At 41.4% G+C, this 15,268-nt stretch overlaps 1 protein-coding gene and 1 pseudogene across 1 annotated transcript in view; both read right to left on the bottom strand.

The window, feature by feature from the left end:
• The window catches only part of LOC115164852 (transient receptor potential cation channel subfamily V member 4), a 28,206-nt gene extending 27,099 nt beyond the window's left edge, over positions 1–1,107 (bottom strand). The window contains exon 1 of the mRNA XM_029717718.1: positions 761–1,107. The gene's annotated coding sequence lies outside the window, so the exon portion shown is untranslated. The remainder of the gene's footprint in view (positions 1–760) is intronic.
• Positions 1,108–4,476: 3,369 nt separating this feature from the next.
• LOC115164851 (glycolipid transfer protein-like) lies at positions 4,477–14,654 on the bottom strand (annotated as a pseudogene).
• Positions 14,655–15,268: the final 614 nt, after the last annotated feature.

Here is a 15,268-nt window from a genome sequence, read left to right as displayed (position 1 = left end):
GGTGGTAACCGGCTAGTGACTAAGTTCAGGGCAGAGTACTGGGGAGAGGCCGTCTAGTGATGGCCTTGAGTTAGAAGCTGTTTTTCATTCTCTCTGTCCCAGCTTTGATGCACCTGTACTGACCTCGCCTTCTGGATGATAGAGGGACGAACAGGCCGTGGCTCAGGTGTTTCCCCAACCTAGTATCCCAGATTGGGAAACACTGATTTAGTGGATATGACCCAGACCACTGGGGAAGGCAAGGGTTCCGTCCGGGTGCAAATGGTTGTGGGAAAAGGGGATTTAGCCAAAACAGTTCCACTATTGTTTCAACAACAGCCCCCAACTCAACAATCGGTTTCACATTCCCATTGATGCATGCCTGACTGTCAGGTTTCACCATAACAATAGATTAATGAGCTGAGAAGATGTTCACAACCTCAATGTCTTAATGTTATAGTTTGGCTTCTTTGCCCAACTTTGAACAGAAAAGTTCCAATATGAAGCAATTAAAAGATGGTGTGGCATATATTCCAGCAAGAGTGTAAATATTTGTATAAAATAAATTACTGAAAAATTGCTCTGATTTCTTAAAAATAATATTTTGTTAATAGGCCTAACTCATAATTACATGCCATGTCGTTGCGAAGATGGTCAATAGGATAAATATCTTCATAAAGTGTTCTTTTTTTCTCTTTAAAAAAACAACATTTTTAACACAAAATAGCCTAACCCCTGTTGAAAATAAGTGAACCCAAATGAGATAACGTTTTATGCTTACCTTGTCCTGTAATTAATGGACCTTTTGTGCAGTGTAGTTGTTTATTCTTAACAATAGGAAAAGTTCTAAAAAGTTTATGGATCGACTGCCTCCGGACTTCAGTAGGCTATAAAACTAACTACTTCTTTCTTCCAACTATTTGGGAGAAAAAGTGATCTGATTTCGCGTGTAGCCTAGTCCAATAATTATTCAGCCCCGCAAGCAGTGTGCCCAAGTACACTACAGCAGCCTCTGTCCTCTGGTTTCCACCAATCGGTTTCCATTTTCACGCATACAAGGTACGCCTGTGTTTGGGTGGGGACTAACCGGACTAACCGGTACAGGGACTACTCTTGAAGTGGCACTCCAGTCTCCTTTTCACCTTATTTCTGACCTTATTTACTTTAAAAAGGCACAACTCAATAGGTGACCGGGAGCGCTTTTCTTTGTTCTCCTCTATTGCTCCTTTATTGTTTCTGCAAGCAATGCTGAAGAGAACAACGACCTAAACAGCAAGCGGGAGACCAATGACATCACATCAGACCAGCAACTCCTTGAATTGCCTACTGCTTGATGTCTAAAAAACACAATTATGATCAAAACAATTTTTTTACCCATAAATGTGTGTAAATTACTGTATTTATACTCGGAATATTGTTTTCAGCAGGAAAAGTAAAAAAATAGCTGGAATGTCTCAGTCAGTCCAACAAGAGGACTCCACTTTGTTTTACTTCATTATGGTATTGTGGTGTTACTCTAAATTCAATGAATTGGCTAATCACATGCTGATACAGAAACAGCAATAAATCATCCTGACTACCACCAAAAAGTAACACAGTAGCACCCCCAAGTGGATAATAAGACAATTTGACCTGCTTTGTTCTGAGACGTGTAGCCTACTACAATTCCTAAAATCTCGTGTTTTTGAGCAGGCACCAGTGAATTTCACAAAGTATGTACAAAACATGTTATTAAAGTTGATATGGGCACACATTATTAATACCAAAATCAAATTTGATTGGTCATATACACATGGTTAGCAGATGTTAGTGTGAGTGTAGCAAAATGCTTGTGCTTCTAGTTAACAGTGCAGTAATATCTTACAAGTAATCTAACAATTCCCCCAAAAATACCTAATACACACAAATCTAACAAGTAATCTAAACATTCCCTAACAACTACCTAATACACACAAATCTAAAGGGATGAATGAGAATACAGTGGGGGAAAAAAGTATTTGATCCCCTGCTGATTTTGTACATTTGCCCACTGACAAAGAAATTATCAGTCTATAATTTTAATGGTAGGTTTATTTGAACAGTGACAGACAGAATAACAAAAAAATACAGAAAAACGCATGTCAAAAATGTTATAAAAGGATTTGCATTTTAATGAGGGAAATAAGTATTTGACCCCTCTGCAAAACATGACTTAGTACTTGGTGGCAAAACCCTTGTTGGCAATCACAGAGGTCAGACATTTCTTGTAGTTGGCCACCAGGTTTGCACACATCTCAGATGGGATTTTGTCCCACTCCTCTTTGCAGATCTTCTCCAAGTCATTAAGGTTTCGAGGCTGACGTTTGGCAACTCAAACCTTCAGCTCCCTCCACAGATTTTCTATGGGATTAAGGTGTGGAGACTGGCTAGGCCACTCCAGGACCTTAATGTACTTCTTCTTGAGCCACTCCTTTGTTGCCTTGGCCGTGTGTTTGGGTCATTGTCATGCTGGAATGCCCATCCACGACCCATTTTCAATGCCCTGGCTGAGGGAAGGAGGTTCTCACCCAAGATTTGACGGTACATGGCCCCGTCAAATGATGCGGTGATGTTGTCCTGTCCCCTTAGCAGAAAAACACCCCCAAAGCATAATGTTTCCACCTCCATGTTTGATGGTGGAGATGGTGTTGTTGGGGTCATAGGCAGCATTCCTCCTCCTCCAAACACGGCGAGTTGAGTTGATGCCAAAGAGCTCCATTTTGGTCTCATCTAACCACAACACTTTCACCCAGTTGTCCTCTGAATCATTCAGATGTTCATTGGCAAACTTCAGACGGGCATGTATAGGTATTCTTGAGCAGAGGGACCTTGCGGGCGCTGCAGGATTTCAGTCCTTCACGGCGTAGTGTGTTACCAATTGTTTTCTTGGTGACTATGGTCCCAGCTGCCTTGAGATCATTGACAAGATCCTCCTGTGTAGTTCTGGGCTGATTCCTCACCGTTCTCATGATCATTGCAACTCCACGAGGTGAGATCTTGCATGGAGCCCCAGGCCGAGGGATATTGACAGTTATTTTGTGTTTCTTCCATTTGCGAATAATCACACCAAATGTTGTCACCTACTCACCAAGCTGCTTGGCGATGGTCTTGTAGCCCATTCCAACCTTGTGTAGGTCTACAATCTAGTCCCTGATATCCTTGGAGAGCTCTTTGGTCTTGGCCATGGTGGAGAGTTTGGAATCTGATTGATTGATTGCTTCTGTGGACAGGTGTCTTTTTTACAGGTAACAAGCTGAGATTAGGAGCACTCCCTTTAAGAGTGTGCTCCTAATCTCAGCTCGTTACCTGTATAAAAGACACCTGGGAGCCAGAAATCTTTCTGATTGAGAGGGGGTCAAATACTTATTTCCCTCATTAAAATGCAAATCAATTTATAACATTTTTGACATGCATTTTTCTGGATATTTTTGTTGTTATTCTCTCACTGTTCAAATAAACCTACCATTAAAATTATAGACTGATCCTTTCTTTATCAGTGGGCAAACGAACAAAATCAGCAGGGGATCAAATACTTTTTCCCCCACTGTATGTACATATAAGTATATGGATGAACGATGGCTGAGCGGCATAGGCAAGGTGCAGTAGATGGTATAAAATACAGTATATACATGTGATACGAGTAATGCAAGATATGTAAACATTATTAAAGTGCCATTATTTAAAGTGACTAGTGATCCATTTATCAAAGTGTCCAGTGATTGGGTCTCAGTGTAGGCAGCAGCCTCTCTGAGTTAGTGATGGCTATTTAACAGTCTGATGGCCTTGAGATTGAAAAACAGCATCTATCTCTCAGTCCCAGCTTTGATGCACCTGTACTGACCTCGCCTTCTGGATGATAGCGGGGTGAACAGGCAGTGGCTCGGGTAGTTGTTGTCCTTGATCTGTTTGGCCTTCCTGTGACATCGAGTGCTGTAGGTGTCATGGAAGGCAGGTAGTTTGCCCCCGGTGATGCGTTGTGCAGACCGCACCAACATCTGGAGAGCCCTGCGGTTGAGATCGGTGCAGTTGCCGTACCAGGCTGTGATACAGCCTGACAGGATGCTCTCGATTGTGCATCTGTGAAGTTTGTCAGGGTTTTGGGTGACAGGCCAAATTTCTTCAGCCTCCTGAGGTTGAAGAGGCGCTGTTGCGCCTTCTTCACTACACTGCCTGTGTGGGTGGACCATTTCAGTTTGTCTGTGATGTGTACGCCCAGGAACTTAAAACTTTCCACCTTTTCCACTGCTGTCCCTTCGATATGGATAGGGGGGTGCTCCCTCTGCTGACACAATTTAATATAAAATTACAAACTGGTAATTTTTTTTTACAAATATTCATTTGCAATCTAAGATTAAAATAATGTATAATATCGTGCATAATTTATGCACGGCATTTGAATCCTTTTCATACACATTTCTCATGACAATCAAGTGATACCTACAAATTCATAACCAGAAAATGGAAACGAATCACTGACAATCAATTTTCAGTGCATTTAATTGTTGCTTGAAATTTACTATAATTCCATAGTGTTTTCATTACATTTTTTGACATACAGGCCACCAAACAAATAGGAATTCCCATAGGGCAAGGAAATCTGGAGGCACCGAATCGGTATTAGAAAGTCAATCAGAAGTAAAACTAAGAAATACCAAGGAAAGACGAGAACCATAATGAAGCAAGATAAACCCTCTACAATAAACCACAGGGGTGTGTTCATTACGGTACACTGTAATATGTTTCACAAGAGAAAAAAAAGTGTCTTATGAAAATCAAAAACAACTCAAGAGGCAGGCATCCTGTAAAGTTGCACTGTTGGACAAAGCCAGTGAGAGTTCACCCTCTCCCCTGTGTCAATGGCAGAAGGCACATTTAGGTTAACAATATTAGAGTGGCATATCTCTATACTCGCATGGCTTGATTCAGCCACTATAATTACACAAAATAAATCTGGTTTATTTTTCATAATGAACACTGCATCACAATGTAATTCACAATCAATCATATTTATGAAACAGCCTAAAATGAAATGTCACCATTTGGTGGATTGATTTCAATGTCACTTAACATGTAAAGGTTATAAAACATTTCCTTTCCAACACATTTTTAGAACACTTTAAAAGACACTTATTTGAAGCTTGAAACTTTTCAATCTTTTAAAACAAATCATCCCGACTTGACAGTTTACTCTTGCCGCTGCTTTGACTATACAAATATTAGTCTCCTGTGATATGACTGTTTCCGCAAGAGATTTGGTTTTGACTTCCTAAATGATTAGGTGAGATGACATTTGTATGACTACATCAATAATAAGGCATCTTTTATAAAATATAATCACGTTGATGTACCAATGGAATTAGATCTCAGCATTCATCTTGGTGTACATCTCATAGATGGTGGCAGTGAAGTTCACTAGAAATAGTCGTATTTTGTCCCAGCAATCCTTTTCCTTGACCTCTTGGACAGTGCCCTCAGGAAAGCAGCCTTGTAGGGGGGCTGCGAACACAGCTGCTTACAGTGGAAGATATTCAAGTAAAGTCAGTTCAAAAAGGCAGAGTTGTCAAAATCAAACAAAGTTGACTGTTAGATCTAAGAGACAGTGACATCACTTGAATGATGGCCACCACTAGCACAGCTATTTACCAAGTGATTTCAAATTGGCTAAACTATAACAGTTTCAGATAATGTGATAAACTGTCAATGGAGACGCAGTGTAATTAAAGCCGTAACCGAAAGCAATCATGCTATGATGAGGCGCTTACCTTGAAGAGCTTTTGCACTAACCACCCATGGTACTTCAGGGCCAGCTCATAAGCTTTGGTGCAATTGACCCGGATGAGGTTGTTTTCGTCCCTTCTCCCCATCCACCAGACTCTGCAGCAGGACCTGGATAAACCGGAGACCCCTAGTCAATGAAGAATGAGAAAAAATACAAATCACATATCAGACAGCAGGTACAGCTATAGACAGACTCAACGGTAACACTTAAAGCCTTCCGGTAGATTGGTTTATTACCTGTTAAAAGCAGGTATGAGGCATTATACTGTCTTATAATAAGGACTATATAAATATCCCTCTATTGAAATTTCAACTGAATTGAAATGTCTGGTACTTAATCAAGCTCATTATTAGATGCTAACGAGATGTTATAAGAGGTTTGTATGCTCATGACAAGTCTTATAATAACAGCATCCTAAAGTTTTACAGACTCAAGCTCCAAAAATAAAACATTTGTCTGACCTCTTCAGCCACATTAGTGCCAGGGTGGCTCCCACTTTGGGCCGGCCTGCTCCATACAGCTCCTTCTCTACCTCCAGGATTTGTTGGCGGGTCTTGAACCTGCTGGGTTGCTGTCATAAACCACCTTGATTTTCTAAAACAGGGATAGTAATATAGTTGTTCGTTTCTTTATGGCTCCAAGTTCACCAGTTTGCACTTTAACCATATGAAAAAGTTGATGTAGGCTACTTACTGTGATGTTCCCTGCGATGTCAGATTTAACTCGAGCAAAAACAATAGAGCCAAGGCAGTCTGTAGAGAGATTTAAAAATACCATGTTTGCCCATACTGGAAAAGTAACATTGTGCACAATTTACATGTCAGCTTTGTCTACATTCCCAAGAGCTAAGAGAAAGGGGTTAGGAAGAAAGAGAGAGGGGTTAGGGAGAAAGAGAGAAAGTACAGGAGAGAGGTAATGGAGAAGAAAAAAATGTTTGAATATGTTGGGCAAAACTTTCCCCCTGTAGTGTGGTGGTATTGCTCCTGTTTGAGATCTCTCCAAGGTACAAAGAGACGGATGATTTTATGGCTATACACTGAGTGTACAAGACATTAGGAATACCTGCTCTTTCCATGACAGACTGACCAGAGCTTTGATCCCTTATTGATGTCACTTGTTAAATCCACTTTAAAATCAGTGTAGATGAAGGGGGGAGACAGGTTAAAAAAAAATTTAAGCCTTGAGACAATTGAGACATGGATTATGTATGTGTGCCATTCAGAGGGTGAATGGGCAAGACAAAATATTTAAGTGCCTTTGAACGGGGTATGGTAGTAGGTGCACCAGTGAGTGTGTCAAGAGCTGTAACGCTGCTGGGTTTTTCACACTCAACAGTTTCCCATGTGTATCAACAATGGTCCAACACCCAGAGGACATCCAGCCAACTTCACACAACTGTGGGAAGCATTGGAGTCAACATGGGCCAGCATCCCTTTGGAACGCTTTCTACACCTTGTTGTCCATGCTCCGATGAATTGAGGCTGTGCCTAATGTTTTCTTACACTCAGTATTTCCTTTTCCTGTTGCAGAGGCCTAGGGCCAATGGGCCTAATTTTCTTAGCTATGAGAGAGTAGATTAGAACCCTTGCATTTGGCGTGATAGGTGGACCTACTGAAAGGGAGAACGCCAGACAGCGAGAGGGGGCTACCTGCTGTAGCCTTAAAAGGGCCATGTCTATATGTTTTATTGTCACATACACCAGATAGGTGCAGTGAAATGTGTTGTTTTACAGGGTCAACAATAGTAGTGCAGCGCTCCTGGTGCAAATTAGGATTAAGCACCATGCACAAGGGCACAGACAGATTTTTCACCTTGTCGGCTCGGGTATTCGAACCAGCGACCTAACGGTTACTGGCCCAACGCGCTAACGGTTACTGGCCCAACGCGCTAACGGTTACTGGCCCAACGCGCTAACGGTTACTGGCCCAACGCGCTAACGGTTACTGGCCCAACGCGCTAACTGCTAGGCTACCCGCTGCAGTAACAACGGGCCCCAACAATGCAGCCTAATAAGTCTGTATGCTTGGTCCAATATTTTTAGAGAGCCATGCGTGGCCAAAAAAAACTTTTTCTTTAGGCCTACAAGAAACGCATGGTTTGAGACAAACAGTATAGGAACATTCTGAGCAGCATCCTGATCATGTCCTTGAATGATTTTGATAGAAACTGGTAGGGATGACAGCAAACTCTTATTGAACTTTAAAAATCAACAAAATGCTAAATAATTCACTCTGCTCAGAGCACCTGACAGATGATTTCTGAAAGCCCTACCGAGACGCATTAAACTTTCAGTAGGTCCAACTATCACGCCAAATGCAAGGCTTCTATAATCTACTCTCACATAGCTAAGAAAATTAGGCCCATCATTGGCCCTAGGCCTCTGCAACAGGAAAAGAAAATGCACGGAGTGTAAAAAAAAAGCAACGTTAGGAACACCTTCCTAATATTGAGTTGCACCCCCCTTTGCCCTCAGAACAGCCTCAATTCGTCAGGACATGGACTACAAGGTGTCGAAAGCGTCCCACAGGCCTATGTTGACTCCAATGCTTCCCACAGTTGTTTCAAGTTGGCTGGATGTCCTTTGGGTGGTGGACCATTCTTGATACACACGGGAAACTGATGTGTGAAAAACCCAACAGCGTTGCAGTTCTTGACACACTCAAACCAGTGAGCCTGGCACCTACTACCATACCCCGTTCAAAGGCACTTAAATATTTTGTCTTGCCCATTCACAATCCATGTCTCAATTTTCTCAAAACTTAAAAATCTTTAACCTTTCTCCTCCCCTTCATCTACACTGATTGAAGTGGATTTAACAGGTGACATCAATAAGGGATCAAATATTTCACCTGGTCAGTCTGTCATGGAAAGAGCAGGTATTCCTAATGTCTTGTACACTCAGTGCATATCAGGGAACATCATCGGTCTATTTGTACATTGGAGAGATCCCAAAGGAGGACCAATACCACCACACTACAGGGGGAAAGTTTCGCACAGTTTTCTTCATCGCAAGGTGTAGACTAATTATTGTATAGTAACCTACCTAAGCACATTCGGTTTAAAGACTTCCAATGATCCAACTATTTATAAGAATATTCTTTGCTTAGCCTTTTCAAATAGGAGAATTATGTAAATATGTACCATATTTACATAAGTATCCAGACTCAAAATTGAGCTCAGATACATCCTGTTTCCATTGACCATCCTTGAGATGTTTCTACACCTGTGGTAAATTCAATTGACTGGACATGATTTGGAAAGGCACACACCTGTCTATATAAGGTCCCACAGTTGACTGTGGGACATGCATGCAAAAACCAAGCCATGAGGTCAAAGGAATTGTCCGTAGAGCCCTGAGACAGGATTGTGTCGAGGCACAGATCTGGGAAAGGTTGGAAAAAAATTCCGCAGCATTGAAGATCCCAAAGAACACAGTGGCCTCCATCATTCTTAAATGGAAGAAGTTTGGAACCACCAAGACTCTTCCTAGAGCTGGCCCCACAGCCAACTGAGCAATCGGGGAGAAGGGCCTGGGTCAGGGAGGTGAATCATAACATAATAATATGGAAATATAGAACTGGTGGGAAAACAAAGATTAGATTTTAGGCCAATCCTCCAAGATCTTTGAAATTCCAACATGATATGGGGCTAGTCACAACTCAATGTAGCAGTTATACATAATTGATTTGTGACCGAGCATAACATTAAAATAACACTAAATCCATTACACCATAATAAAATACATAAACAAATTAACCATACATATCCTGTGTCTTGAGTTGATGAGGTCAAAAGGAAAAAAGTTGGCCAAGAAATGTTAAGGTCAGTTTAAACAATGAGAATGAAATGGAAAGAGTAATATCAACACCAGGGTTCACAGGGGTTTCACATGGCTAATTCAATACCTTTGGTATATTAAAACAGGATGAAGCCACAAAAAGATGCCCCAATGCACCAGTCAGTGAATTGACAAGGGAAACTCAACACCGCGTTAATCAATTTCCACAACTTCAAATCGAGGCCAGTGAATTAAATTATGCAAGCAAAAAGTTTGAGTGCTTGATAAAGAGATAAGATCCAAAAAAGATTGTCCCTTGTTAGGCCTCCCGAGTAGCACAGCGATCTAAGGCACTGCATCGTAGTGCTCGAGGCATCACTACAGCCCCGGGTTCCATCCAAGGCTGTGTCACAGCCAGCCGTGACACCCATGATGCGATGCACAATTGGCCCAGCGTCATCCAGGTTAGGCCGGCCTGGATTTCCTTGTGCCATCGCGACTCGTTGTGGCGGGCCGGGTGCCTGCAAGCTGACTTCGGGCGGCAGTTGTACGGTGTTTACTCTGACACATTGGTGCGGCTGGCTTCCGGGTTAAGCGAGCAGTGTGTTAAGAAGCAGTGCGGCTGGGCAGGGTCGTGTTTCGGAGGATGCATGGCTCTCAACCTTCGCCTCTCTCAAGTCCGTACGGGAGTTGCAGCGATGGGACAAGACTAACTACCAATTGGAGAGAAAAAGGGGTAAAAAAAAAAGTTAAACAAATAAATTAGATTGTAAATCCCAAGCAAATAACTGCCTGAAGGGACAGAGGTGTTTTGACCGATCACTACTCACTTTCTGAAATCCCTCAGGCAAATCAGACTACTGATTAATGAAGCTAATGAAAGTCCCTTCTCTGGATACAGGAATGCCTCTCCGGACTCCTAGTATTGTCAGGTCAATCAAATGTTCATAACACTAACCTTGGATGCATGCAAAATATTCAGAGAAAAGCACATAACCTACTGACAAATTGATGGCCAACCACAATCTAATTATTCTGTTTTCATCCATGATGGGCTGTAGCAAATGGTGTGATACTTTGTAGCAATAAATGCAATAGGGTAACATGCAAGAGATTTTTGCAACAAAGTAGAGAGGAATGTGGGTGGTGGTCTATGCATAGGCTGTGGCTAGCCCAATATTGGCCTAAAGGAGCCTAACGATACTCCTTAGTCCAAGGACCTTACATGTTCTGTTTAAAGGGCGAATTGGCTCTCGAAGCCAAAATAGCTAAATACTCCATATAAAACGCATGGTTCTAGAAAACAAATAAATCCCTCTACTTTCATATGACATCAAAATTATTTCACAAATGCAAAACACACACACACTGTACATTATTTTAACCGGTTTTAACACAGCATGTTCAGGGGCGGAAATCCCAGGGGGGACGGGGGGGACACGACCCCCCCATCTTGGGAAAAATATGATTTGTCCCCCCCAATATATCACTGAAACATAACTATGTAATTTAAATATGAATAATACGCAATGAAAGCAATTGTGCTGATAATAGACACTTAATAGCGCGTTTTTAAGTTTCAAAAGATTGCAACCCCCCCACCCTTTGCCTCACAATGGTTTGATCCACTGCCACTTCCTTAGTTGGCAAGGTAACAGAGGGGTCGTGTCTACTGTCTGAAAGGCACTCAATGAAGAGGTTAATCTAACGTGAGGTTAATCTAACGTGAGGTTAATCTAGTCAATCGCGCACACACACTAGCTGAATATGCAGAGCTAGCGCTCAAATATTAACTATTAAGCTAGCTAGTACCTATTCCATTTATGTGGCGTCGTCAAATATGGAATCTTTGCTATCGTCAATTTATTCCAAGATCAGCATGCAGATGATGTAAGTTAGTGCTTCAAAGTCCCTGTGATAAGGTTAGCGAAAAACTGAAGTCCAAACTGAACAGAACTACACTCTCTTCTACAATTGTCAAAAATATATTTAATGGTCTCGTTGCAAAAGCTAAATTGTCGCAAGGGAACTTTTATTTATTTATTTTATTTCACCTTTATTTAACCCGGGTAGCAAAGATTATAGCAAACACCACTGAAACGGAATTGGTGCTCGCTAGCTTTGCAAATTCAGCTATTGTTGGAAGCCAGCCAATATGAAACAAACTATTAAAATTACAAAAGGTTGCAGCATATGTTGTGTAAATGGTGAACTCATACAGCTGTCAACTCTTGTCATTTTAATCCGTTTCACATTTGCTAGCTACCTTTTAGATCGAAGCCCAAATAGAATGATAGAAGATAAGATGATAGAAGCCCATCTCCTACTGTAAATAACCTACACACTGTGTGTGTGTGTGTGTGTGTGTAGCCAGCCAGCCAGGTAGAAAAATAAAAGACGGACATCAGAGTATTTTTCAGTACACCAAAACGCATAGTAAGAACCCTAGTAGCCTAATATCTCAAAGACTAGTTGATAAAATGTTCATAAGAAAGAAATTAAATTCTAATGGAAATGTTTCACAATGATGTCATTAGGCAGAGCAGGCAACAGTTGGCACACAGACAGCAGAGTTGGGGACAGATATGCAGGGACAGACTGGCAGAGACAGCGAGTCTCAGGTAAGTTTGTTGAGTCTTTGTTTGGCAACATTATGAAAGGTTCTACATTTTTTTGACTTGTAAAATAGGAACATAATTGGAAAATGCCATGGATACCCCCACTCTCAACTTAAACTGGTGACTGAACTAAGATTTGTTAAAGGCAATGGTATTGCTGTTGTGATTAGTTGTGTAGTTTTGGGTACCGGTAGTTAGGAGTACGGCAAACACCTTATTTCTTTGGTTCCTCAATATACATTTACCATATTACAATATAGGCTATGTGTTACAGCACTACTTTTGGTGTCCCCCTCAGGAATTGCTCTTGAGAAAATGTCATGTAATTGTCCCCTCCAAAGTTGATATCAGATTTTCGCCCCTGAGCATGTTTCAGTGACAACACCTTTGATGCATCTGTCTTCCGTTTACACACAGGTGTTCGGATCCTCAGATACTAATCAACACAGGTATTCCACTCAGTCTTGGTAAACAAGCACTGTAACGTTAATATATGGCGGTGTGGTAACCCTAACTGTATAAAGCTGTGTATCTATTCAATCTTTTTATTTTGTTTTATTATTTATCGCCGATATTAAAGATACAGTCCTTATGCTTCCAAAACAGTACCACAAGTGATGTGTGTTAATGTTCAATCAACGTGTGTTAACCAACTGCCGCGTGGCTCTTAAAACCTGTTGGGGCTAGGGGGCAGTATTTGCACGGCCGGATAAAAAACGTACCCGATTTAATCTGGTTACTACTCCTGCCCAGTAACTAGAATATGCATATAATTGTTTGATTTGGATAGAAAACACCCTAACGTTTCTAAAACTGTTTGAATGGTGTCTGTGAGTATAACAGAACTCATTTGGCAGGCCAAAACCTGATTAGATTCCAAACAGGAAGCGCTCTCTCTGACCATTTCATGGCCTTCTTGATCATCTCTAACCAAAACAGGGGATCTCTGGCATAACGTGACATTTTCTAACGCTCCCATAGGCTCTCAGAAGGCGCCAGAAAGCTGAATGGTGGCTTTGCAGGCCCTGGCTGAAAAACATTAGCGCATTTTGTAAGTGGTCGATCTGAGAACAATTAGACTGGAGGGGCGTGCCCGAGCCGACACCATGTTTACTTTCTCTCTCTTTGAACGAAAACAACCACTCCCGGTCGGAATATTATCGCTTTTTTACGAGAAAAATAGCATAACAATTGATTTTAAACAGCGGTTGACATGCTTCGAAGTACGGTAATGGAATATTTTGAAATGTTTTGTCACGAAACGCGTCGGGCGCGTCACCCTTCTTTACCCATCGGATAGTGTCTTGAACGCACGAACAAAACGCCGCTATTTGGATATAACTATGGATTATTTGAACCAAACCGACATTTGTTATTGAAGTAGAAGTCCTGGGAGTGCATTCTGACGAAGACAGCAAAGGTAATCAAACTTTTCTAATAGTAAATCGGAGTTTGGTGAGTACCACACTTGGTGGGTGTCAAAATAGCTAGCCTGTGATGGCCGGGCTATCTACTCAGAATATTGCAAAATGTGCTTTCACCGAAAAGCTATTTTAAAATCGGACATAGCGAGTGCATAAAGGAGTTCTGTATCTATAATTCTTAAAATAATTGTTATGTTTTTTGTGAACGTTTATCGTGAGTAATTTAGTAAATTCACCGGAAGTGTTCGGTGGGAATGCTAGTCACATGCTAATGTAAAAAGCTGGTTTTTGATATAAATATGAACTTGATTGAACAAAACATGCATGTATTGTATAACATAATGTCCTAGGATTGTCATCTGATGAAGATCAAAGGTTAGTGCTGCATTTAGCTGTGGTTTGGGTTTATGTGACATTATATGCTAGCTTGAAAAATGGGTGTCTGATTATTTCTGGCTGGGTACTCTGCTGACATAATCTAATGTTTTGCTTTCGTTGTAAAGCCTTTTTGAAATCGGACAGTGTGGTTAGATTAACGAGAGTCTTGTCTTTAAAATGGTGTAAAATAGTCATATGTTTGAGAAATTGAAGTAATAGCATTTCTAAGGTATTTGAATATCTCGCCACAGGATTACACTGGCTGTTGAGTAGGTGGGACGAGAGGTTTTAACAAAACTCGCCATACAGAAGACACCTTCGTCAAATGACTTATGTGTAATATAATGGCACGAAGTCATGATCAAGGGCTAGAATATAGCAAGCTAAAATCTGAGTTTGCAAACTACTTACCAAAGAATGGCAGAAGATATGACACCGACTACAAGAATGATCTAGTTTCCACTTGTTTATCGGCTGGAAGCTGTTTAAATGGGTGCTCCATAACAACAGTCATGGCCGGCTACACAAACACTGACAGTGAATTGTAAAACACGCATCTCCCACCAATGGTCTGAAAACTGCCTAGAAGCACAGCAGCTGACCAGGGGTGCGTTCAGTATGACAGAACGGTGGGCAACGTTGAATTCAACAGATACGGTACTGGAGGGGTGTAGGGCTATTCATTCTGCCAATTATGTTGCAAAACATTTCTTAAACGGAAGCAAATGAAACGGGGAGGGACCTACCTGAATTTGTTTTACATAATCTGTCGGTTTGCTCTGTTTGGTTCCTATAAGAGGTTAAATAGTAAACGGGTTTCCTTAATTAATGAATTCACCCCAGCTGATGACGTTGCGATTATGGTGGCCCAGAGGGCGATTACAGTATGGTGTGCTGCACGAGTTTTGCTATTTCAAATGGTCACAACGATATTGGTCAGGCCACAGCTTGCCACACCCACAAAACGGGAGCAAACGTACTTTTTTAACCTTTATTTAGAACACATTTTTATTTACAATGACGGCCTACGGGGAACAGTGGGTCAACTGCCTTGATTTGATTTGTTCAGGGGCATAATTACATATTTTTACCTTGTCAGCTCTGGGATTTGATCCAGCAACATTTTTTCTTTCAGTTACTTGCCCAACTCTAGGCTACCTGCCTGGGGTGTATTCATTAGTCGTATTCCGTTGCAAAACGTTTTGTCTGTTACACCACATGCTGAATGCCCATTTCAACAGGTGGGTATCAGTGCACCAATCATGTGACAGAGGCGGGACAACATTTTCATGG

The sequence above is a fragment of the Salmo trutta genome, chromosome 27, assembly GCF_901001165.1.
Source record: "Salmo trutta chromosome 27, fSalTru1.1, whole genome shotgun sequence".
NCBI lineage: Eukaryota > Metazoa > Chordata > Actinopteri > Salmoniformes > Salmonidae > Salmo > Salmo trutta.
Note: the sequence above shows the minus strand (reverse complement) of the source record. Positions and strands in the feature narration are given on the sequence as shown.